Source organism: Peromyscus leucopus, chromosome 8b (assembly GCF_004664715.2).
Source record: "Peromyscus leucopus breed LL Stock chromosome 8b, UCI_PerLeu_2.1, whole genome shotgun sequence".
NCBI classification, from domain to species: Eukaryota; Metazoa; Chordata; class Mammalia; order Rodentia; family Cricetidae; genus Peromyscus; species Peromyscus leucopus.
This window is the reverse complement of record NC_051086.1, coordinates 20,887,169-20,911,960: the sequence shown is the minus strand read 5'-3', so window position 1 is coordinate 20,911,960 and position 24,792 is coordinate 20,887,169. Positions and strand designations below refer to the sequence as shown.

At 46.5% G+C, this 24,792-nt stretch overlaps 1 protein-coding gene across 3 annotated transcripts in view; it reads right to left on the bottom strand.

Moving 5' to 3' along the window:
• The window catches only part of Rbfox1 (RNA binding fox-1 homolog 1), a 1,601,479-nt gene extending 1,590,745 nt beyond the window's left edge, over positions 1 to 10,734 (bottom strand). For 2 of the 3 annotated variants that reach the window (XM_037201084.1, XM_037201092.1), the window contains exon 1: positions 9,686 to 10,341. The gene's annotated coding sequence lies outside the window, so the exon portion shown is untranslated. Of the gene's footprint in view, positions 1 to 9,685 lie in introns of all 3 variants that reach the window. The other variant, XM_037201093.1, reaches the window with a different exon arrangement.
• Between the last annotated feature and the right edge of the window lie 14,058 nt (positions 10,735 to 24,792).

The following is a 24,792-nucleotide window of genomic DNA, read 5'->3' as shown; positions in this document are numbered from 1 at the left end:
TCTCTGGGGCTTGCTGGCTGACAGCCTAGCTCTAGTTCAGTGAGACCCTATCTCAAGGAGGCAGAGACTAACTAATAGATCAGAATGCCCAAGATTCTCCTATGGTCTCTACATGAGTGCACAGACACACACGTATACACTTGTATGCACATGTGCATGCACACACACACAACCACATGTGCACATAGACCTAGGTATACAGCACACACATAACACAACTCTCTTGACATTCTGGAGTGAAAGGAACCCCAACCAAGGACGGGTTCTGACAACGACACAGCCCCCGCCAATTAAGTTTCTGTATCTAATAACTCCTATTCTGAAGTCCACAGGAAAGAGGCACAGACATCTTGAAGAAAGACTGACTCAGCAAGAGAGAGGTGAGTCCTGTTAGGTCCATGCATTATGTGACCCCTGTTTCATTGGGCTGCCAGAAGAAACAGAGACACAGCTGGTGTGGGTGGTGAGATGACACTGAGTGGGCAGCTGTGTGCACTCGGCACAGTCTGTGGTCAGCCAGGCAGCTCCAGCCTCGAGCATGTGATGACCAGCTACTGCCACAGACAGATGGGAGGCCCAGCCTGCCTGGGACATCAGAGTGGGGGCCGCGAGGAAGGCTGCAGTGAATGGGATCACGCCCCTGCTTCCCCTGCTCTGCGCCTAACTTTCCAGAGCAAGCAAAACCAAGCAGCAAGATCCCTGTCTTCATTAGGGTTTCTATTGTTGCAAATGAAACACAATGACCAAAACAATTTGGGGAGGAAAGGGTTTATTTGGTTTACACTTCTACAGCACTGCTCATCATCAAAGGAAGTCAGGACAGAACTCAAACAGGGTAGGAACCTGGAGGCAGGAGCTGATGCAGAGGCCGTGGAGGGTGCTGCTTACTGGCTTGCAACCCATTGCTTGCTCAGCCTGCTTTATTATAGGACCCAGAACCACCAGCCCAGGCATGGCACCACCCACAATGGGCTGAGTCCTCCCCATCAATCATTAATTAAGAAAATGCCCTACAGGATTGCCTACAGCCCAACCTTATGGAGGCATTTTCTTAATTGAAGTTCCCTCCTCTCAGATGATTTCAGCTTGTGTCAATTTGACATAAAACTAGCCAGCTTAATTGACTCCTTGTCAACTTGACACACAAACACATCACTGTTAAGCCACAACCTTCCCTTTCTTGTTCATCCCCAAGATGACACATTAATATCAATATCATAATATAAAACATTTTACAAACTTAAAAAAGAGTCCCACAGTCTTTACAAATTCAAAAACTTTAAAATTCAGTCTCTTTTAAAATTCAAAGTCTCTTTTAAAACCTAAAATCTCTTTTAAAATTCAGTCTCTCAACTGTGGGCTCCTATAAAGTCAAAAATAAATACATCCTTACTTCAAGAGGGAAGAACCAGGGCACAGTCACAATCTGAACAAAGCAAAACCAGACTCCAACAGTGTAAATAACTCAATGTTCAAGATCTGGGTTTCACTCTTGTTCTTCGGGGCTCCTCTTGCAGGCTTACTCATAATCTTCTTGGGTCACTTCTCCAGCTCTGCCCTCTGCAACACACACAACTTGTCTTCTAGATTCCACTCCATAGCTGCTACTCTTTTGGTGGTCATCCCATGGCACTGACATCTCCAAATGATGGGATCTTGCTCCAACTGGGCTGCACTTTCACCAATAGCCTCTCCTGGGCTCTCTTCATGGACTCCAGCCCTCGAATACAGCGCCAAGCCTGAGGTGCTCACCATGAACCTTTCATGACTTCAAAACCAGTAAGATTTGGGTGACTCTTGCAATATCAAATTTGGCTGCCAGCACAAGGTACAACCTTGGCCACTTCAGAATATAGCTTTTGTGTGGTGACCCTGAAGAAACAATTCCCAAAAGTCTTCACTTCAGAGATGCTGGTTTCTTCTTTATTGCCACTAATTTCTTAGCTCTGGCTGAACTGCATCAATTGTTCCAGTAACACAACAGTTTCACTTCAATGATGCTGGCCTCTTGTTAATCATAGCTGACTCTTTGGCCTCAGCTAACCAGAATGATGGAATCTTAATTCCAAATAGCAATGGCCCTGATAGAGTCTAAACTTCACTCTAAAACTTCACAAGCCAGGCCTCCATCTTCTGCACTGCTCTCAACATTCTTATCTTCCAAGCTCTGCAGAACAGTTCACTGAGTTCCCAACACTCAATGGCTTTTTTAGTCCAAAGTTCCAAAGTCTTTCCATAATCCTCTCAAAAACATGGTCAGGTCTGTCACAGCAATACCCCACTTCTGCTACCAACCTGTCTTAGTTAGGGTTTCTATTGCTGTGATGAAACACCATGACCAAAGCAATTTTGGGAGCAAAGGGTTTATTTGACTTCCACTTTCTTTATCACTCACTGCTCATCATTGAAGGAAGTCAGGAACTCAAGGCAGGAAGCTGGAGGCAGGAGCTGATGCAGAGGCCATGGAGGGGTGCTGCTTACTGGCATGCAACCCATGGCTTGCTCACCCTGTCTTCTTATAGAATCCAGGACTACCAGCCCAGGGGTGGCATTACCCACAATGGGCTGGTCCCTCCCCCATCAGTCACTAATTTAAAAAATACCCTACAGGGTTGCCTACATCCTGATCTTATGGAAGTCCTTTTTTCAAATTTGGTTCCCTCCTCTCAGATAACTCTATCTTGTGTCAATTTGACAGAAAACTATCCAGCATAACCCCTAACACTGCACCACATGGCTCCTACCTCACTTGAGGTTTAAACGACAGCAAAAGACTCTGTGGATGGATGTCATCATCAGCTTCAAACTCCTGGATTCATAGCCCAGTTGCTCCAGCAGGCAATCGTGAACAAATTGCTTAAAGCCCACTCACAGCTCACTGTCAATCTCCAAAAGAAGGATTCGAAAAAGAATCTTGGGGATTCAAAGAATAACCTTGGGGCTGTGGAGGAGGTTCAGTTGGTAAAATGCTTGCTTCCAGGGCTTTAGGACTTGATTTCAAGGCTTAAAAGCCATGTAAAAATTAGCCATGCATGGTAACACACCTTTGATCCCAACCCTGGAAAGGCAGAGCAGTAGGTAGGAGGATTGCTGGGGTTTCTTGGCCAGTCTAACGGAATCTGCAAGCTCCGGTAACAGCCTTGTCTCAAAAAACAAACAATACAACAAAACAAGGTCGACGGCACCCAAGGAATGGCAGGTGGGTCTTTAGCATTCTCATGCACGCGCACGCACGGAGGGATGGAAAGAAGGAGGGAAAGGAAGAGTGAATTCAACTTTAAAGTGGACTAGAAACACCAGGCAGTTTTCAAGGTGCCGGGGACACAGCAAGATCTGGCAAGTGTGTGCTCAGCCCCCTGAAGTTTACCATCAGAAAGGGGAAGAAGAGAAGGGGCCATCACTCAAGAACCCCTAGAATGGCTACAATGAAAGGGAATCCATGCAGGGCACCCAGAAGAGTAGGGCCAGAGCCTTTGAAAAGAGTAGCGAGGCAAATGGTCGGGCAGTGAAGGCAACTGTGTGTCAGAAATCCCCTAAAATGTGATGCAGTGGTGTAGGTAGTGTGCTCAGCACAGCTTGTGCCGTGTGGGAAGCATCCGGTGCAGGGACCTTTTGTTCCCCTCATTGCATAGGTAGTGACAGACATGGAGCCCAAGGCTGTGGATAAAGAGACAGGTTTGAAGTCAAGCTAGGGCTGAGGTAGATGGCTCCCAGGTCAAAGCCCCACAGCAAAGCATATTCCACCTTCTAGGGTCAGTGAACCATGTTATCTGCATTCAGGGCTCTCTCCAGAGGAACTGTTACATATTGCAAAGAACAGGCACCATCCTGCCCATATCAAACACTGAGCTATACAGGTACTGCACTTTGCAAGAGTCTACAAAGATAGTGGATGAGGAGCTTGGAACCATGGACCACTGTTCTCAGAGAACTCATGGGGAGATGTCAACAGAAAGGACTTGTGTGTCTGATGGACAGCCATTAACCTAGTTTAAGAGAGGACTTCAAGAAATAACAGCTAAGTAGTAGAATGCAAACTTCCAAACCCAGGGTTTCCTCTCTCACATAATAGACAATACTAGGAAATGAACTTCTTTTTTCCTACAAACTGAGACAGACAGACAGGTAGGGTAGACAGATGATATATAGATAAGTAGACAGATAATAGATATATAGGTAGGTTGATAGATAGTGGTGATAGAACAATAGATAGATAGATAGATAGATAGATAGATAGATAGATAGATAGATAGATAGATAGACAGACAGACAGACATCTTTCTTTATCTTTTTCACATTGAGGTCATAACCAGGTGTCTCACACATGCTAGGCAACTTCTCTACTGCTAAACTACACTGAAATCTCAACCTCCATTCTTTCTTCTTTGATGGAAGACAATAAACCCCCAATGGAAGGGAAATAATAAACAATCTAGGTTCTTGAATGTTGCAGGCTTGCCTCTCCAAATGCCAATACTCAGAGGGACCAAATGTACTCAAAGGATAAGATAGGGTATAGAGCATAAACCAAGACAGACAGGATCTACATATTATGTGGCACTGTTTCCCATCTTGCCCAAGCACTCATATGTAATTGCTTTCCTCCTCATGAAAATTTCTGGGCGACTCCATTACAATGCTATGTAGACTCATTAGCAGGGCCTAGATAAGTGTAGCAGTTTGAATGAGAATGGTCCCCCATTGTCTTGGACACTTGAACACTTGGTCCCCATTTGGCAGCCCCATTTAGGAGATGTGGTCTTACTGGAGGAAGTATGTCACAGGTGTGGAAGAGAATCAGCTTCAAGAGCTCAAAGCCTTACCCTATTTCTAGTATGCTCTGTCTGCTTCTTGCTGTTAAGGAACTGCGACACCAGCTTCCACATGTGATGCCTGCTACCACATTTCCCTGTGATGATGGCTCTCTCTCCTCTGGAACTATAAGCCCACATAAACACTTTCTCCTCTAACTTTCCCTGGTAATGGTGTTTTATCATATCAACATGAAAGTAACTAATACAATAAGTCAAATTTATTCACCAGACCCTATGTCCATTCATCAGACCCTTTGTTCATTCATTCTGACCCCTGGGCTTTGGCACTTGCTCTCCAAGCCTTTATCACACTGCTACACTGTAACTTTTGTAACCTCTGTCACTATGCTGACAAAAGTAGGTATCTCCACCTTCTATGGATTATCTGGCTTCCCTCATGACAACAGAAACTCTAAGATCACAAAGTTCCCATCTAACCTGCCAAGAAAGTGCCTGCTCCAACATGGGATGTGCTCTTAATAAACAGGCAGATATTGCATGGTTCTATCTCAGCTGTTGGAAAGACCACAGCCACCCACATCTTGTGTGCAATGACCAGTGACAAACTAGTCGGAGCAATAACAGATGTGAAATATGAAGCAGTAGTCTCACCTGTGACCTCATACATCATTATCAGCGCAACACCCCAGCCCTTCAGCCTAGTCTGTGCTCACCACTGACATCATCTTACTGTGCTGGGTCCCCTTGCTCTGAGGATCCATCACTGATTAATTCTTTAATTAAAGCTTTCATGTGTATGTGCCTTGGGGCAGTGTTTTAAATAATGAAGGTAGACAGTGGGGAGAACTTTTTGGCTCCTTTAAACAGCTCCACATTGGAAGGTAAACATCTCTGGCAAATTCCTGGATAAATCACAGAGAGTCACTGAGTCTGTATTAATTTGGGATCATGCTTGTTGTGTGATCCCCGTGTCAGGCACAGGCAAGGCAAGTTACCCAGTGACCTTCATTGCAAGTTTTTCAAATTTCCAGAGTCTCATGCCAGTGGGAGATTGCTGTGTCCCAAAAATGTTTTCTCTGTCAAACACAATCTCCCTCTTGGAATGTGCTCATTCCTGAATCCAGGAGCTTAAAGAATGTAAACAAAATGGTTGAGCTTTTGGAAAGGAGAAATGCTAGACATATGTCCAAGCAGACCTATGTTTTGAGGTATAAAACTAAAGATCAAAAAGGATTTTGATAAAGCATGATGGATTATTTGCTTTTATTTTATCTTATTATTTTTCAAGTTGCTTGTTTGTATTCTAATGAGAAAGAAAGAAAGGGTATGGATTAGGGTGTGTGAGGAAGTGGGGGAGATCTGAAAGTTAGGGGATGGGAAACTGTAGTCAGAATATATTGTATGAAAACAAATCTATTTTCAATTAAAAAGCAAAAGAAAACTCTAAAGAAAGAAATGGAAGCTAGCACTAAAAATGGAAAGACCTTCTATGTTCACTACGTAGCCCAGGCTGGCCTCAAAATTACAGTCATCTTTAGCATTTCCAGTGCCAACTTTAGCTATTCTTCATTATGCTGAATTCAGTACTTTTAATATGACCAAATTCATAGAAATGTTGTAATTAAATTCATCAAATTAGAACAAAACAATGGCTCTGGTGGCTAGAGCTGAAGGGGACAAGCCTGTTTAAACCTGAAAAAGAGATGTCAGTGAGAAAGTAGAGACAACATGTGATCAAACCTTAGAGGGAAAAATACACACACAGGTACGCACACACAGCCACACATGCACACACACATGCACACACACACACACACCATGTGGGACTATGACCAAGCTGGATAGGGCAGATGAGTGCCAGGAACACAGTGTGCTCAAAGCTTGGTCCAGGGCAGAAAACTCTGGAAGCACAGAGTGACTGGTAAAGACAGGATGAGCAAAGGAGACCAGGCTTTGATGGATGAATCACTGTCCCCAGACCCCAACAAGCATCTTCCTGCTCCCTGCTCCCAGGGTGTGTGCTCCTAATGTCTCTTATTAGCCATGTGTGTCTTGGGGTGAGATAGACTGGGAAAGGGCATCTTGCAGTTGACAATATGTGCAGTGCTCTGAAAACTCCATGAAGGAGAGGCTCAATACACAGTTCTGCATCTCTGTGGTAGAGCATTGGGCTAGCCTAGAGTCCACTACTGGGTGGCTGAAAGTATGGCTCAGTACTAAAGTGCCTGCTTGGAATCCACCAATGAGGGACTGTGGGCATGTCTCATATGAGGAGGCCTTTCTAGAATCCTCTAGTGAGGGACTAGAGTGTGGCTCAATATTCGAGCCTCTTTCTAGAAGCCTTCAGTGAGTGGCTAGGGTCATGGCTCAGGGATCCAGCAGTTGAACAACATGTATAGTGAATGCCTGGGTTCCATTCCCAATACAAGGGAGTGGTGAGAAAAAAAATACTATGAACCCTACTTTATGCTCATATTACAATAAAATAAAATACTTCATTCTAAATACTCTGATTGCTTAATGTACCTTCTCCTCTATCCCTCCTTTTTGAGAATGAGGGATGACCATAATTATGTTGTTGAGATTAGATAATGTTACAAAATCCCTGATTTCAGTGTGGCAGGGTGTGAGTCACAGGATAAGTGCTGCAGAAAGCCACCTCTAATATTCCTTAATTCCTGTGTTTTCAAAATATTCCCTGTATCAGAGAAGTGAGTTTCCAATTAAAGAGGGTTTATGGAAGCACAAGGCATTCATCCCAAGAGGCAGAGAAGATGGTGGCCTTCTATCTGATGAGGCAGAGGCACACGTGCCACAGAACCCGACTTTAGGTCCAGGTGCCTGCGGAAGCCACAGGTCAAACCTCCAACCAACCACCCAGACAGCAGACAGCTGTCCCAACCCTAATCACAAAGCAGACGAGCGTAAGGAGAGATCAGGGCAGTGGTAGGCCTAGAGTGCTCAGGCAACCCTCTCAGAGAATGCCTCTTGGAATTTCCCGGAGTTGGTCACATGTGTAAGTTTAAAAGGAATAGATGGATATACAACAAGCTAGTGGACTTCTAAAACCCACTGGATATGGTGAGGCTTGAAAAGGAAAACAATCTAGTTGAAAAAATAAAAAGAAAGGGACATGTCTACAATTCAGGCACTTGCCACACGCTAAGTCCCCCTCTAGGTCTTTCTTGCTCTATCTAATTCCCACCAGGACAGAACCAGCACTGAAGCTCCCCCTGTATAGGCAAATCAACACAGTCAGAGGTTAAATAACTTGCCCAAGGTCACAGAGTTGGCAGGAAACAGAGGCAGGAGCATTGGGCTCCTCTGGACCACCATACTCTACTCTCTAGACCCCAGACATAGCTGGGCCCCTTTCCATCCCAACCCAACAGACATCATCTAAACTAACTTAGTGAAGACCCAAGGAACCCTTACCATCAGCTGTTCCAGAGATCAGGGCTTGCCATCTGAATGTGGATCTGTGTACTGCTTCTAGCCCCTTTGCCCTTGAGAGGTGCCCAGGCTCTTACCTCTAAATAAAAATTAAAAAATAAAAAAGTCTTGGACCAAAATAAATCCACTAGTGGCTCCAGCCAGGCCTCTGTGGTCACTTAAAAATTGAAGAGGACTGGCCTCTTTCATACCCCCCCCCTTTTCCCTCTTTTGATAATGAAGATAAAGAACTTGGGGAGGGTAGACCAACTAGGTTAGGGGTGGGAGAGGGCCTGCAGAGGGCGGTGCTCTCTGAACTTGTCAGGACCAGGCCAGGTCTGTTTCTTGCATGTGATTTCAAAGTAAAAACTAATATGATTATAAAGCACAATCCAAGACCCCTCTCCCATTTTCAAATTCAAATGAGAAAACCCTTGGTTGGGAGCCAGTTTCCCAGACTGCCTGATGAAGACCTCTAAGCTGGGTGGAAGCCGGGCCCAATCCCCCTCCATTAGCTCTGGGGCAGGCAGGCACACCCTGTACTGGAGCTTGTAAGGAAGTCCAGAGCCTCCTGTTGTGGTCTCTGACGGAGGAGATGACCAGTGGCCCTAGGGTGGGCTGGGACTGGGGTCTTCCCCTCCCTCGGCCAGCAGACATCTTCTGGGTGCTGTGAGACACCTGGTTTCTGAAGCCAGGACCTTGAGGTTCCAGCAGCTTCATGGCCAGGTGGCCAACTGGCTGGGCTCAGCCAGCTCTGCCTTTGCCTCCATCTCCATGGAACTGAGAGCCTGGGCAAGACTGGGTCACCCCCCTGCCTGCTCTCCAAGGAGGCGCTGAGATCTGAGTTTGCTCCCTCACGAGGCACTCAAGGAACCAGGGGGCACAGCCAGAGTTCCCAACTCCAAGGTTTCCATGCTGGCCTCTTCTGGGGTCCAAGGCGGCCGGACATTAACCTGGCAATAAACACAGCTGTCCTCCCTCACCCAGCCTGCTCTTCCCCGCTCCCCGCCGGTGGTTTTGGCCCTTCCAAAGGCCCTCCCAGCCACCAAGGTGCCTCCTGCCTCTGACTTCAACAGGGCTGCAAGATTGGGAGGCAGCAAAGAACCAGGAGGTGCGCCCAGTGCCCTGGGTAGTCGACCCAGAAGACTGGCCCAAAGTGCGCAGGCTGCCTCTGCCGCTGCTGCCCCTGGGACACACTGGGAGGACAGAGGGGGCATCCTGGGAGGGATGCTCTGGGGCAAGGAAGGATGTGAAGGGAGAAAAGACAATGCGCGGGGTGGGGTAGGGGCTCAAGGTCGGGTACCCCTGCAGGAATGTGCCAAGAGATCGCTCCTCTTGTCCTGCAAAAGTTCCCGGTCCAGCACACCCAGAGTCGCGCTGGGAGGAGGCCAGCTTTGGTGGAATCTGTTTTCCTTTCCTGGGACCCTATGGGTTGGGTCCTGATTAGGGAGCGCAGAAGCGACTCTGCTTGGACTTACCTAGAACTCCTGGGGAGCCCGACAGTTGTCGCCTGCTCCTGGATACAGGACCCCCGGATTCCTCAGTGCTCTGTGCACCCCCAGCCACGCTCAGCATCCGCCAGAGGCAATGAACTGGGATGCTGGCTTCTCTCACGCCAGCTGGCCACAACTTCAGGGCAGGTCAGCCGCGCCCTGGATCTGGGCGCGGCGAAGGTCCGATCACCCTTAAGCGGCCCTGATGGCCGAGGCCACCCGGTCTAGAGTACAGGGTTCTCGGGATCTGGAGATGCACACGGTCGGTCCTCTCAGATCTGCCCTGAGCTGGGAGGACGCTCGGAGTTGTCTTCTCCGGACGCCGGGGCGGGGCGCGCGGCTGTCCCCTCCAGATGCAAGCTGCGCGACTCGCTGGTGGCTTCTCGGGTCCGCGAGGCGCACGCGTGGGTCCTGAAGCTGGCAGAGCGCCCCCACTCTTCCGCGGGTGCAGCCGAGTCTGGCGCGACGCAAAGAGGGAGGAATTCCCCCTCGGCTCTGAGTTCGGGCTCCCCTCCCCTCTACCCTGCGCGGACCCCTATCTGTGGTAGCAGCCGCGGCGACTGTCACTTCTGGGCTCCAGATGGAGGAGGGTGGCGGCGGTTCGGCTTGCAGGGGGAACTAGAAAGGAGGTGACCTTCAAACCCCGCGCTCCGGGAGGCCGGAGGAGGGACCGGGTGACGCTGATTTGGGGAGCAGCAGGCGTGCACCGGGTGGCCCGCGGGAGCTCTGGCAAGCGGGGCCAGAGGGAAGCTAAGAAGAGCGCAACCAACAAAATCTAGATTAGAAAATAAACAAAGGCGAACGAGGCAGAGCGCGAGAAAACGTGTGCATGTGTGTGCGTGTGCCTGTATGTGTGTGAGTGAGTGTGTGCGCGCGACAGGCAGCGAGCAGCCGGGCTGGAGAGCCAAAAATAATCCCGAGCACCAGGGAGCGCCCCCTCCCCCTTCCCTCCCTGGCGCTGCCGCCGCGGTCACGGTCACGCGTGCAGCCTTGGATCCCAGCAGCCACCCTGGACAAGGGATTCAGTGCCCCCAGGCTCTTCTTCCTAAAGCGCACAAGGGGTGAAAGTTGTCTTCCAGGGGGGTGGAGCAATGAGCAGACGTCCTTAGGGTGATGCCCCTGCCTTCCTCTTCCCAAAGTGGGTTTACTCACCCAGCACCTGAAACGTTCTCCATCCCGAGCTCCTCTCCCACCCCCCAGACTCCCCTCCCCAGTCAATGTAGGAAAAGGAATCTTGGGGAAAGCTAAGAGGATGGAGCCCCCTTGCCACTTCTGTTCTAAGAAGTTTCTGGCGAATGCTCAAATCTCTCTACCTGGCAGCAAAAAAGTTAGAGCCATCTAGATGATCCCCACCTCTGAAAGTTAGACCTGGCCTGACCTGACCTACACCCTGAGTGGCTGCTTCTTGGTGAGAGAGTGCTTCTGTGTCCAGGGACTGGAGTTTCTCTCCTGAGCAGCTCGGTGACAGGCAGACCCTGGGTTCTGCCCAGGCCTTCCTATTACTCAGCTCACACTACCATGTGCTGCTTGTGCTCTTTGCACTGTGTCATCTCAACAACAGATGGAGCCGACGCCCTGAATCCGCCCATTTCAAACGTTGCAAAGTTGAGGATAGGGAACCTAAAACAGGGCATCTCCTGGAGCCTTCCTTTGGCTCCCCAGCCAGAAATTCTATTTCACTTTTCCTTTTCGTTTTCTTGCTGTTCTCCTTCCTTCTGTCCTTTCTTCCTCCTCCCCTTTCTTTCCCATTCCCTCCCTCTTTTCTTTTCCTTCTCCCCCTTTTCCCCTGTCTCCTCTTCCCCATCTCCTCTTCCCCGTCTCCTCTCTTCCCTCTCTTTCTCCATTTCCCTCGCTTCTCTTCCTCCCCCTCCTCCTTCCTTCTCTCTCCCTTCCCTTATTTCTTCCTTCCTTCTTTTTTTCCCATCTGTCTTTTCCCCTTCTTTCCTTCCTCCTTTCTTCCCTCCTCCTCTTCTTCCTCTCCCCCCCCCCTCATTTACAGTCCATACAATTATGTTACACAATAAAGTCTTCCATGGAGCCAACTCTAACATTGGCTGAAGATGACCAAGTCCTCTGCCAGGATCCAGGATCCCCTGGGCAGGTCTACCTCATTTCCCAAGAAAGTCACTGCATCTACCCTGTTGCTGATGAGCAGATGCACTTGGCAAGACCAGACTCCATTAATAGCCCTTGACCTGAGGCCTTTTTTCACTTCCTGGTTTCTGGTTGACATTATGAAGCAAGGCCCATGCCCCTTGTGTTTTTCTGGATGTCCCCAGAAAATGTCCCCAGGGCCCCATCAATGACAGACTCACAAGTCTCTAATACCACTACTACAACTATTATTATTTAGTCTACATTTCCTTCAACATCTAGGAAACATGGGGTTCTCCTACCACAACCATCAATTTATTAAAGCCATGCAATTTGAAGTCATACTCATTTGAGAGAATAACCTTGCAAACCTCACAAAGCTGTCTCTCTTGCCCGCACCAGTTATTTGCAGTTTGGGTTGTGTTTGACCACGGGTTTTCTCAAAACTCTCTCCAATAATAATATATTGTATGTAAACAACTGTGTTTTCTTTTCTCATAGTCTCTTATCTTTCCCAGAAATCACAAAAAAGCCATAAATCTGGGTTAGTAACATCGTAATCATTTCCCCCAGAAACTGTTTGCATCAGGAGAGCCGCTGAATTTAAATGTAATTGTCTAGCCATGCAGGAGATGCCAGGCTTATAAAAGAGGTATTCTCGACTTAAAGGCAAATTATCAATAATGGGAGAAGAAATAAATGGCAGCTAATGGGGAGTTCTGTTGAAGTGCTCCTCTGTTCTCCTGCACTGGGGTTCTGAGGGGAAGACACAGACATGAGCACTCAAGGCAAAGACACTGGCTGTTGGCTCATTAAATGGGTGATGGCTGAACCAATTTATTATTTCTAATCATAATTTTACAATAAGAAATGAAATAAAAAAACTATAATAAAAAAATCGAGGTCAGTTTGAATCTGTTCTGATTATTTATTTATTTAGGAGTAGAAATAGGTTTTAATATATCAGTAATGAATGCCAGAGGTAACTGCCAATGCCTGTGTTGCTACCAGGCTTAAGAAAGCTTAACTGGAGCCAATTCATGGTGGTTCACATCTGAGGCAGAGGCAGAAAGTCTGAGGCCAGCCTGTTTAACACGGTGAGTTCTGGGCCATTCAGGTTTATATAGTGAGACTCTGTCTAAAGGAGGGAAGGATGAAGGAGGGAAAGAAGGAAGGAAGGAGAAGGAAGGAAGAAGGAAGGAAGGAAGAAGAAGGAAGGAAGGAAGGAAGGAAGGAAGAAGGGAGGAGGGAGGGAGGGAAGGAGGGAGGAGAAAAGGGAGGAGGGAGGAGAAAAGGGAGGGAGAGATGGGAGGGAAAAAGAGGGAGACAGCCATTACAATTTAAAATAAGATTAGAGTCACCATCCCAGTGGCACACCATCATTCTACTTGTCTGGAAAGTACAGGCTGCTGCACTTCCTGCATTGACCTGTCTAGTTCCAGACAGATTATTTTAGTCACATCTGTGTTGAAACTGAATGGCCATGGGAGGTGCTGACTGGACAGCTCCTTGGACAACTTAGGGACCAGTCCCCCTGCTACTGTTACAAAGAACAGGGCGACTCTGGCTCCTCCTACTGGCCATGGAAAGTACTGTCCGTTTGGTACCTTAGAAGCGTGATTTTAAAATGGTGTCCTTCACAAAGCTGAGAATAATTAACAATAATAGTAATAGCAGGCAGGAAGTGGAAGAAAGAGGGGAAGGAGGAGGAGAGGAGGGAAAGAGAGTAGAACAGCAGGGAGGAGGTGGGAAAGAAGGGGAGGGGAGAGGAGTTGGGGGAGGGAAGAGAGGAGGAAAGAGGAGAGGGATTGGAGAGGGAGGTTGGAGAGAAAGAGGGAGGCAGGGGAGAGGGGGAGGGGAGGAATTTTCAGGCCCGCACAGGTTAATCTAGGTTGCAAATTTGATCTTCTCACACTTGAACTTTAAGTGGGCCTGTGGCTCCTCCTAGTCCTCCTGACAAAGTCTATAGTTCTCTACAAGGGTCCCTAGCCTCTGGGCTCCCTGGTTCTCTCTCTGGCTCTGTGATCCAGGTATGCTTTTCTCTGGCTGGCCTCTGATGCATTGCACAGGCTGGTCCTTCAGCCCGGAATATCCTGCAGACTCCTTCTGCCTCTTTTATCTTCTAAACATCTGTCAGAACACCATAGTCTGCCTGCCCCTCAGAATCCCCCACCATGCGAAGCCTTTCATCTCCTTTCAAACTCCTCCAGCACCTGCATTTAACTTGACCAGCCTATTGAAATAATGCTGTTTCCCCTCAGGAAACAGAAGGGCCCACAATGCCAAAGACTTATCGCCCAGAGTGAAGGGCCAGATGCATGTTAAGTTCAATAACTATTTCGTTGAGGCTTCCTTCTGCTCTGCAGTAGGTTATGTTTTTACCAGGCTCATCACTGAACCTGGGGCTCACCAGTTTGGCTAGACTGGCTGGCCAGAAAGCCACAGAAATCCTCTTTTCTCCTCTCTCTCTCTCTCTCTCTCTCTCTCTCTCTCTCTCTCTCTCTGTGTGTGTGTGTGTGTGTGTGTGTGTGTGTCTGTCTGTCTGTCTGTCTGTCTGTCTGTCACTTTCTCTCTCTTTAAAATACACAGGTTTCCATGCTGTTTGAAAAGGTCTTTGAGTTTCAGCAAAGTGGCTGAGCAGGTAAAGTCTCTTGCTGACAAGACTCATGAACTGAGCTCCATCTCCAACGCCCACAAGGGAAAAGAAGAGAACCAATGGCTGCCAAGTTGTCCTCTACACACACACACACACACACACACACACACACACACACACCACTAAGATGTAATTTAAATGTGAAGGAAATGTTTCTGAAATAGCAAGTTTAGGGGTGTCTGTCTCATCTCCTTGTTTCCTCCCTTTCCCTGCCTCTGCCCACCCTAATAGGGGAGGTGTCTCAGTGGCAAAGCACTTTCTACACAAGTGTGGGGACAGCAGTTCAGATCAACAGATCTCACATCAATGCTAGGCGGTCATGGTGGCCCACCTGTCACTCCAGCACTTTCAAGGCAGAGAATGATGTCTGGATGAACTCAATTAGCCCTTGTCAGAGAGCTCTGGGTTCAAGTGGAAGACCATGTCTCACTGAATGAGGTGGAGAGCAATTGGAGAAGATTCCTAGTATCAGCATCAGGCGCCCACACACATACATGTGTCCACACACATGGGAACATACATACCTGGACACACATACACATGAAAAAACAAAACAGGGAGGCTCACCAAAGCTATGACAAGAACCGAAACAAGTACCCTGTGTTGCTGACTACCCCTTGAGGTGTGTAGCATCTCCTGTAAGGTTCATAATCTGGCTACAGGTGTAACTGATTTTCTTTCTTTCTAGATGAGGAAATCAAGACTGAAATGAAGAAATATGATGCTTGGCCTTTCCATATGGGGTGTTTGAAATCCAAACTCAGATACTCATGTTGCTGGGACAAGCACTTTACTGAGTGAGCCATTTCCCCAGCCCTGACATACATTCCTAATAAGAAATACTTGGTCATGTGTCTTTGAGAAACAGAGTGGGTGACATGCACAAGTGTTCTGGTTCCCATCCACTGCTGTGATAAAACATACTGGCCCAACACAAAATAATGGAGGAGTGGGTTATCTTTGGCTTACACTTCCAGGTCATAGTCCACCACTAGGGAAAGTCAGGGCAAGAACTTAAGGTAAGACCCTAAAGGCACACATGCTTGCTATTCCACACAGCATTACCTCTAACCAGGGTCTCACTCACAACTAAAACAAGCACGCCGAAAAATGGTGAAGGAGGATTTTTTTCTGGCTCGCTGCCATGCTCATGCCTTACTAAATTTCTTATACAGCCCAGGGCCACCTGCCCAGGAATGGTGCCTCCCACAGTGGGCTGGGTCATTCTGCATCAATTAACAATCAAGATAATCCCCTGTAGACATGCCCACAGGCCAGTATGATCTGGCAAATTCTTCTTTCCTCTCAGATGACTCTGGGCTATGTCAAGTTGACAGTTAAAGAGAGCCAGGACAAGTAAAACCATCTGCTTCTATATCTTTATCTACCACTTACTACTGATGTGAATGAGACATATTTATTATTATTTATTATTTTATTTTATGTGTGTTAATGTTTTCCTACATGTATATCTGTACATCACATGTGTGATTGGTGTCCTTATACCAGAAGAATCCATAAGATCTCTGAATTGGAGTTATAGATGGTTGTGAGCCACCATAGTTGTGGGTGCTAGAATAAAATCTGGATCCTCTGGAAGACAAGCCAGTGCTCGTAAACATTGAGCCATCTCTTTGTCCTCTAGGCAAGGCTTCATAGTTTGTAATCCATATAGTAACAGTAACTGTTAACGTGGTGAACTGCACCTGACAGCCACTACCAAGCAAAATGCCAATCCCCCTGCAGTGGGAGGAAGAGATCTGCTAGGATCCATGTACCCTATATCATAGTAATATTTTAAGAACTTCTGCTGTGTCCCATGTGAAAGCCACAGGAAATAAATGATAATGTCTTACTTTACTTTAAGATGGTTTGGGTATAGATGCAGTGTCTACACCTGTCACACACTGAGGACCACCCAAGGACAGAGCTGATGCTAAGGATGACAGCAGCAGCAAGAACAAAGAAGCATCCATACTGTTATGGAGTCCCTAATTAGATCAACATCCCATTCCTGTGCTCCTGCTCTCTCTGTCCTGTGTGGTGGGTGTGTCCCCTCACCATGCACATCTACTGGGGGTTCTGTGTGCCCTAGAGCAAGGGTTCTCAAACTCAGCAGCACTGGTGTCTTGATCAGGATAACACTTTAAGATGTAGCAGATTGCTACGCATTGTGGGATGCTCAGAGTGTCATGGATCCCACTCATCAAATCCAGTAGGACTCTCTCTTTCACCCCCTACCTCAGGACAGAAATGTCTCCCAGGGTTGCCACATGCTCACCAGGGCAGAAACCATCCCACTGGTCCAAAGCATCGTCACTATGCAGCAACAGTGGATGGAACAACACTGTCAGTAGTGACATTGTAAGAGCCATGGAAGTAGAGCCATGTGGAAACGACTCAGTTAGTGAAAGGCTTGCTTGCCCCATAAACATGAGTTCAGATACTCAGCACTATGTAAAAACTTGTGTGTATCAACATGTACTTATAACCCCCAGCCATGGGTAGAGACAGGAGGACCCCAGGGCCTCACTAGCCAATCAGCCTAGACTAATTGACACTTCAGCCAGTGAGAGGCACCATCTCAAAAACTAAGATGGAAAGTGAGTGAGGAAGACATGTAAGGTTTATTTCTGACCCCCCTAACACACACTAAACAAACATACAAATAAATAAGAACAGTGGACTGTTATGCTACCTCCACATGCTGGCCACCACACCCTCACGTCTATTCACATTCCTGCTGAGTTTCTGCCAAAACACCATAACAGGTCCTGTTAGCTTCCTCATCTTTAGAAAGGAAACCTAGATCCAGAGAAATTAAATTCACCAAACCATTAAGTAGCTGCTTCAGAATTCCAGCCCAGCACAGACCTGACAGCTGTCACTCAGCATCATCATGAGATTCAGGTGACATCACTCAGGAGGGGCCAATGAGTAGCAGGCCCACTCATGTAAACTGTTAGTGGAAGTCTGTAGTAACTTCCACAGTATAGCTTTCCACCAGGGTCATCTGTCCAGTGTGTTTTTTTTCTTTTTTAATGTTTCACTAGTTGTACAAAGTGATGGGTTTCACAGCGATATATTTATTAAATGTATAAAGAAATCAAATTACTTTGACTGTGTTCACCCCACATTACCCTCTCCTGTCCTAACTTCTTCCTCTCACTAATCTCTACCCACTTTCAAATAATCTCATTTCTACTTCTGTGTACACATACATACAAAAAACATGTAAGGACACTTAGTGAAAAGTGAACCCCACTCCTTGAACTAAAATTCTAGCATCTCCAGTCTTCTCTGTGCGAGTCCCATTCTGTCACCACAGCTCTCAACACTCATTTAGGAATCTAAAGATGCTATTTCTGGTTCCCTAGAAGCAGATTCAGAAAAGCATTTAAGCAAGGAGGTGAATTTGAGAGAGGAGCCAGGAAAGAGTGACCCAATGTTGGAGAATAGGGGGAATGAGACGGGGAATGGGCAGAATCCAAAACAAATGTGTTATATGATTTTTCAGCAGTGCACCATGACCTTGGCCCCTGCTCTTCTTCTCACCTCTGAGCATCAACGTTTGCTCCTTTCAAGTTTCATTTGGGCTGAATGCTCAGCCAACGTAAGATGATCTCCATCTACAAAGACAGCATCTTCACCATGACTTGAATGCCCGGAGCTGACTACTATTTGCTACTAAAGAGAAGAAGACCAACCCATGGGTCTCACTGGTTACCAGTCTCATTCACTCATTGGATGGTGGCTTAGTTCAATGCCAGCTTCGTTTGCCTGCTATGTACTGAGGACCGTTATGACATGTCTTCACAGGACTTGTCATGATTAAAGTAGTAGCCCCTTTGGGAACTTAACCCATAGTGTTGCACGAATCCTAAATGGTCTTAATAAAAACCCAGAGCCAGATATTGGGGTAAATGCTGAAAGATAGAGAGACAAAGGAACAAACCACTAGGGAAACTTCTCACCACTACTGAATCCTCAGGCTGAATGGAAGGCAAGATCCCGTCTCTACAAATCCTCTGAATTGAACATCTCTGAGTCCTCAGCTGAAAGGCCTAGTGTAGCATGAATCTTAAAAGTTCTTATTAATAAAAACAAACCCAGGGCCAGGTATTAGGTTAAAGCTAGAAGATCAGAGAGCAGAACAAGCCACAGCCACCTCACCTTGCCAGTTCCTCAGCTGATCCTGTTTCCTCAGACTGGAAGCTTCTGAGTCCTCTTCCAAATGAATCTCAGCTGAACTGCATCTCGAAAGCCTGAAGCTTAACCAGCTCAAGTTCCTGGTCCTCACGCCTTATATACCTTTCTGCTTCCTGCCATCACTTCCTGGGATTAAAGGCTCACTTCCTGGGATTAAAGGTGTGAGTCACCATGCCTGGCTGTTTCCAGTGTGACTTTAAACTCACAGAGATACAAATGGATCTCTGCCTCCCGTGTGATAGGATAAAAGGCATGTATGCCACCATTTTCTGGCCTCTATGTCTAGTGGCTGTTCTGTTCTCTGACCCCAGATAAGTTTATTATGGTGCACAAATTTTTGGGGAACATAATATCACCACAGCCATTTCACTTCCTTCCTACTGCTGGGATTAATGGCATGTGTGCTCCCCCAATACTGGTAGCAAAGGCATGAGAGCTCAAGTGCTGGGATTAAAGGTTTGTGACTCCCAAGTACTGGGGTTAAAGTTGTGTGCCACCACTGCCTAGCTCTGTTTCTCTCCTAGACTGAATCAACCTCAGGTAGTACAGGGTGGCTTTGAACTCACAAAGATCCAGATGGATCTCTGCCTGCTAGGATTAAAAGTGTGTGCCACTGCTGCCTGGCCTCTATGTTTAATCTAGTGGCTGGCTCTGTCCTCTGATCCTCAGGCAAGCTTTAATTGATACATAATATATCACCACATATAGTCTGTCTTGTGTATTATACCTAACCTCAGAAAAGCCCTGTGGTGTCCTCATCTCACAAAATCTGAGGCTCCAAGGAGGAAAAAAGTAAATTTCTAAAGATCACAACCTTAAGCTCCAGACCTCAGGTTTAAAACCTCCATATCTGATACAAGGACCATAGGATTTTACATTGTAAGTTCAAAACCTCTCTATATATACAGGGGTTCAGAGGCCAATAAGACAGAAAGAAAATGTATAAATGTTTAAAGATTTGTAATTTATTATTATTATTATTATTATTATTATTATTATTATATGTATATGGGTGTTTTGCTTGTATGCATGTCTATTCACCATATGTATGTCTAGTGCCCACAGAGGCCACAAGAGGCCATTAGATATCCTTTAACTGGAGTTAAAGATGGTTATGAACCACCATGTAAGTGCTGGGGATTGAACCCAGGTCCTTTGGAAGAACAGACAGCTGAGCCATCTCTCTAGCCCCTAATGTTTTATTTATGTGTATATTCACATGAATGTAGGTACCCTTAAAAGCCAGAAGAGGGTGTTGGGTTCCTTATAGTTAGTTATAAGCAGTTGTGGGCCATACAATGTGGGTGCTGGGAACTGAACTTGTTTCCTCTGTAGTATGTGCTTTAGCTGCTGATCTGTCTAGCTACCCCATAAATGTATAAATAATGCCAACACCCACAAAAAGTCATTTAAAAAATGTTCTAAATACTGTCTGTGTAATTCCACCTAAAGTCAGGCATGAAGGTTAAAATCAAGACTTCTCAAGAAAAAAAGTCTCACGTCAATGAGGTGTTAATAGTTAATGAATTTATAATCAGAGTAGAAAAGGTTTTCCCTGAATGTACTAACACCTCAGAGGGAAAAATGCTCTGTGTCTTAGCAACATGGAGCATAGGGGATCGATTTCTTTCAAATGCACTTCATTTTCAGTCTTACTCATTTTATTACAAATGGATAAGTAAAGACATTGAAGCCATTTAGGATGAAATATGCAACCTCGGCGGAGAAGGATATGCATCAGCAGTGGCTACTGGTGGCATCGAGATGGTCTGCACAGTTAAATCTATAAATCATGGTCAAACCATGCATTACCACACTCACCAATTGCACATACTTTATTTCTATTTAGCTCTCTTTCTTCAATTAAGAGGCATACACCTCTAAACAAAGGAAATCACTGGGAATGCTCTTAAAAACACATTGTAGGTAATCTGAAGAAATATGAGTGAATGGACAAGGCCCAAGTTTGTGGAATCTGGGCACCAATACTCCAGGACAGGCACTTAGTGAAACGTGAACCCCACTCCAAGAACTGAGTTGCTGCAAGTCCAGCTTTCTCTAGCAGAGCTTCCCATACTATCACTACAGGTTCAGCTCTAAGTACTCCTTCATGAATCTACAGCCACTCTTTAGGGGTCCCCAGAAATTGGATCTTCAGAATGGTGTTTGAGCACAGGAATTTTGAGTTTGAGAAAGGATCCAGGTAGCAATGACCCAGAGGTAGAGAGTAGGGAAATAAGCTAGAGAAGGGACCTACCCCAACACAGGTATGTTATGGAACAAGTTACAGCTGGAGGTAACTGGGGGTTATTCTACTAAAATATTCTGAGAGTCAATGTGGACCATATCTCCTAAGGTTCTTAAGCCCAGGAGGCAAGAAATTTGTCAGTTTCACCTCAATTCCCATTAATATTTTCCAGGAGACTTGTTTTGTGTTTATGGGAAGGGCAACTGTTATCTCCATGTTTATTTCACACCATTTCTAGCCTTCCCTAGCTGGTTTTACATCAACTTGACACAGACTATAGTCATCTGAGAAGAGGGAACCTCAACTGAGAAAGTGTCTCCCTGATGTCATCAGCACTGAGAAGTATACACTGTGCATGCACACACTAGTATGGGTCTCAAGGTGTGAGGCAGTGATGTACCTTCTGGGGGCTCAGTGTCCCACGAAGGAGGAAAGAGGAAATAATGGCTTTGTAAGCATTGTCACTCACATTCTCAAAAAGAATGAAGACCCAGGTCTCTCCTTACCTACGAAATTTCATTGCAACCCATGCAAATGCCCCATGGCTGCAAACTCCAGGGTACAGAATAGTCATCTGAAATGCCTAGAAAAACTCGGACCCTTAAGTCACCCTGAAGACTGACATTCAGGAAAACTAGAGTGAGATCAGGAATCAAATCTTACACACGAGTGTGTGCACATACCCACACACATGCACACATGCTAAGTTAGGCTTCTGGAGATGCCAATTCTTGTCCCAGGAAGGCAACCCAAAGTCATTCAAGTCTGGTTGAACTACTCGTGTCTGATCAAAGCCTTGCTTGACTCAAGAATGAGGAAGGCAGTCTCCAGGTACATCAGCAGCTGGTAGAACTGCAAAGTGATTGTGGAACCATCTCTGCCCTTCGTAGCTCTGTCTTAGAGAGTTTGGGGTGACAGCAGTCCCTCCATTGCAGAGTGTTATCAATGTGGCAATGACACACGTTGCTTTATAGTTGGCAGCAAAGGAAAACAAGATACACATAAAAAACTGTGGGACAGCGAACAAGACATTCTTGCACCCCTCTCTAGTATTCCTCTATAAAGCATTTCCCAGGTATTAGCCACCATCCACGGACTGACATAAGAAGGGGGACTGATGAGAGAGACAGTCAATGAAAAGGCCATCGGTCTATTTGATTTCACTCCCTCTCCCTGCTTTGATGCATCTCTGTGTTCAAAAGCTCCAAGATGAGCTCGCTTGCTGTTATTCTGTCAGGCAATTAAGCGACTTGGCAATAAAAGCAACCACTTTTTTTTCCTGGATTCGTTCACAGAGAATACAGAACAGTGCAGGACAGATGTTGAACCAAGACATAAGTACTTTTCTGAACACACTTCTCATTGCCAAAGCTAAATGGTTTGCCAGAGCATTGATTCCAGAACCCTCCTTCTCTCCTGGGATCTTTTCCCACCCATTAAGCCCTCCTTCTGCTCCCTCTTCATGTGTTCTAGCCACAAGGGGAAGGATGTTTCAAGGTTCTCTGACACTACCCCATTGATCTGCTTCAACTCTTGCCCTTCCTTAGCTGGGTTTCCGGCTAGAGTCTACCCGTCATCTCCAAGCTTAGTGCAAACACCACTTCCCACTTACCCATCACCATGCTGCAGTTGGCTTTCCCCATACACACCGTTCCTGAAGCACTGGGCCTACCCTCTTCTTTATCGTTGATCTTCAAGAGCACGAGAGTCCCCATTCCCAGTTGCTACCTATGTTAATTACTCTTCTCGACAACATCCCTAACATCTAGACATCTAGAAGAAGGAAATATTTATTTTGGCTCATTGAAGCTACAGTCCATCATGATGGGAAAGGCATGACTTCAGGAGCAACTCACAGCCATGAAGTAGCTGTGGCAAGCATGCAAAGAGCACAAGGCTTAACTGACAAGCAGCAGAGAGAGCATTCAGAAGTGGGGTCAGGCTTCAACCCCAAAGGCCTGCCCCTCAATGCCACACTTCCTTCACTGAAGCTACACCTCTTTTTTATTTGAAGCCACAACACCTCTTAAAGGGTCCATGACCTCCCCAAGTAGCACCATCATCTAGAGGTCAAGTGTTCTAATGCATGGGCCAGCAGGACATACCACATGCAAGCCATAGCTCGCTCTCTCTTTCATGCTCTGATGTGTTGAGTATCTCTATAGCTCCTGGCATCGTCCTGCTTCTGAACTGATTCCTCCTTACCCACTTGTCTATCTTCTCTGTGCAAACATTAGACACTGTCCTCTTTAAATGACAGTCTTTCATATACTGCTCATATTACTTCCTGTAGATGACATTGATGTCCCCATGGCTTTTATATCCCAGGGGTCTCTAGACCTTTCACATCTCAGCTACATTCCCACCCCCATGTTTCCAGCTCAAAAATACATCTTCCCCACCTGGCTATCTGCCAGGCATCTGGGGCTGTGGTTTAGACTCCATCCAGTCACTCATTTGGCAAGCAGATTTTGAGTGTCTAGTATGTTTGCAAAATAAATTAGAAAAAAAAAACTCACTGTATTAGTTGGCTCTTGCTGGGGTAAGTGTTTGCTCCAAAACTTAGCAGATCAGAAGAGCAAACATTAACTAACTCACAGTGTCTGTGGGTTGGGGTGTGGCACAGCTCAGATGGGTGCCCTAGTTCCGGCTCATTGGCAAGACCTTCACCAGAGCATCAGCTGTGGCAACAGCTTCTTCTCATGGCTTGGTGACAAAAATGCCCACCACAATGGTTAATATGGATGGTCAACTTGACAGGATCTAGGATCACCTTGGAGACCAATCTCTACAGTGCCTGTGAAATTTATAGATTGGGTTAATTAAGATGGGAAGACACAACCTAAATACAGAGAACACCATTCCACTGTTCCACAGGCTGTGGCCAGGAGCTGCACACCAAGAAGAAGAGGAGGGCTGGCAAGATGTCTCAACAGTAAGGTGCTAGCCAAACACCTTGAGTTCAAACCCTGGAACCCACAGAGAGGTGGAGGGAGGAAGAAAACTTCACAAAACTGGCTTCTTCCCTACACATGATGTCATAGCACATGTGCACCTAAAGACACACACACACACACACACACACACACACACACACACACACACACACACAAAATGTATTGAAGGAGAAAGCTAGCTGAGCACCAGCACTGTCCTCTCTGCTTCTTGCCTGCAGATGCCGTGGGACCAGCTGCCCCACACTCCTGTTCGCAGGCCTCCTCCACATGATGGGCTGCACTCCCAAACTGTGATCTGAAACAAACCCTTCCCTTCGTTAGTGGCTTCGGTCCGGTTCTGTGATGTTTGCTTCCAACAATGAAGAAAATAACTAACACACTACACTACTCATATGGCTGTTGGCTACCTTCCGTTCCTCATTTCAGTGGTCAGCTCTCAACATGGCAACCGGGTCCCTGTCGGACAGAAGAGCAAGTGAGCACCTGAGAGTGAAGCCCACATTTCTGTAACCAACTCTCAGAAGAGACAGCTTATAATTGCTACATGGGCTACTGCTCTTGTTGCTATAACAAGATACAAGCAGCTCAGGGAAGAAAGGGTGTATTTTGGCTTATAATTTGAGGGAATGTAGTCCATCATGGTGGAGAAGGCATGCAGCAGTTGGTTCTATTGTATTGGGACTGTAGAAATAACCTCTTTATTTCTTTTTCCTGTGTGTGTGTGTGTGTGTGTGTGTGTGTGTGTGTGTGTGTGTGTGTGGCGTTCATGTGCCTGAAGATTCCTGCAGAGGCCAGAAGATGGAATCAGTTCCCCTGAGACTGTAGTTGAATCCAGTTGTGAACTGCTCACTGTCAATCCTGGGAATTGAACTCAGGTTCTCTGCAAAAACATTGTGTGTTCTTAATCACAGAGCCATCTCTCCAGTCC